We start from the raw sequence: 2,191 nt of genomic DNA, 5'->3' as shown, positions 1-2,191 counted from the left end.
GAGGAAACGACGGTTGTGAAACGTTTCCGGCGATTGTTGTAGAACTTCCTTCACCCAAAACAACCCTGCTGGCCGTTGCAGGCGGTGGCATTTCGTCCAACGTCGTCATGGGACGTATGGGGCTATTTGGTTGTCCTTCGTTATCGTTGGACGCCATTGAAGCTCGTATTCGTGCTTTTCGTTTGTGTTCTGCGTCTCACAAACGGATCGCGCCAAATGATGGAACCTCGTCCTCTTTGAGACTTTGCTTGTGTATCGGTTAGGCTCTTCCTGGTAGCTTGATCACCGCTGCAAAATCACAGAGAACAAAGGTCGTCAGCCGCTTTCCGGGAGGAGCTCCCGGAATAACGCTCCGACGGTCAAGTTAGATGATGGTTTAGGTTCTGTGTATGTATTCTCTAGATTGGCCAGAGAACTTACTGTTGGATTAATGTCTAAGTCCATAACTATATTTGGTATGTACTTGACCCGACCCGGCATGGTCCATTTGGGTTGCACTTCACCGACACAATTTATATGGATAATCTTTTGAGAATAGTATGTTTATGATTAATATTAATATATTATAAGTTCTAATATATTAATATGGAATCATATTATTTAATTAGTATTGATCAAGAATTAATTTATAATTAATTAAGTGATCAAAAGGAACTAATTAAATATCGACTCTTATATATATATGGAATGGGCCAAGTTCATTTAGGTTGGGCTAAGCTTTCATGGATAGTCCATGGAGTGTTTAACCCATGGATCCTAGGAAATGAAAGGTCATGGGTATTAGGGTTTAACCCTAATCCTCCATACTATATAAAGATGTCTTTGGTTGGTGAAATAGGCACTAGTGTGTGGATACACTATGAGGGCTAGCCAATTTCACTAGAGAGAACCAAGTAATCATATTCTCTAAAGTATTCCAAGGTGTCTTGGTGATTTGTGATTCCACTTGAGGCTTCCACACTATTGGGGCTAAGCTCTTAAAGCTTGAAGACATCAAGCTACATCAAGAGGTATGTATTCTATCTTGTTACATTCATAGTTTTTGTATGCTAGATTAGGATAATACCTTGGATGTTCTTATTTGCATGTATAATAGAGAAAACATAGATCCAAGGTATTTAGGGTTGCATGTACACTTAGGAAGTGTTAGAATGCTCAAAACCCAACAGTGGTATCAGAGCCACGGGTTGTTTTCTGTTATATTGATGCAAATATTTTATTTTCAAAGTTGGAAAAAAAAACATGAAGTTTGTCAAATTTTAAGATAATTACTTGTTCTTGTGAAAAACTAATTATTTGTAAAATTTGAATAATTTGCTTTATGAGTTGAATTAGGTCAAATTTAATAAAAGATAAAATAATATGATTATTTTATTAGTTTTAAAAGTTTGATCTAAAGAGTTTTATTTTTTGAAACCTCCATAAGTTATGGATATGAAAAGGTTTTAAAAAAAAAATTGATTCAAAGTTTTTATGGAGTTACAAAAATTTGGTGTTAATGTTTTAAAGGATTCCATAACTTAAGAATAAGTTATGGATCACCAAAAGTTTTTTGTGTTACCTTGTTTTATGAGTGAATTTAGATTAATGAATAAAATTATGTGATAGTTGGTTTTAATCCAAATTAATCTAAAAGAAGTTCATAAAATGTGTTTATGTAACTTATAAGTCACATTTATGAATCTTAAAACTCATAAAAGTTGGCAAAGGTTACAAAAATGAAGAGTCTAGTTCTAATTAAAAGGTGTTATGACTCCATAATTTGTCCTCAAGTTATGGAGGACCAAGAGTCTCTTCATTAAATAATAAATTAAAAAAAAAGTGTAACCTTAATTAATTCCATAAGTTATAAAATAAAGAAAAAGTTAATTCTTTTATTAGTTTAAAGTCTTCCATAACTTGTCCTCAAGTTATGGAACTTGAAGAGTTTTTGGATTAAAACTACTTTAAACACATAAGTTATGGAATTAATTAGTTTTGAATAGTTTCAAAACTTGCCCTCAAGTTTTGGAATTTGTAAAGTTTTCACTTATGAATACTTTAATTCCAAGTTAGCCCTTAGAATTTTAAAAGTTAAAATTCAACCCTTATACTTTATAATATTATAAGTTAATAATATATATATGTATAAGAGTAAAGTCAGTCTTACCGCTAGTACGCCTCATTCACGAAGCCGGTCTATAAGGTGGGT

This window comes from Lactuca sativa, chromosome 3 (assembly GCF_002870075.4).
Source record: "Lactuca sativa cultivar Salinas chromosome 3, Lsat_Salinas_v11, whole genome shotgun sequence".
NCBI lineage: Eukaryota > Viridiplantae > Streptophyta > Magnoliopsida > Asterales > Asteraceae > Lactuca > Lactuca sativa.
The sequence above is the reverse complement of the archived record's forward strand: the minus strand, read 5'-3'. Positions refer to the sequence as shown.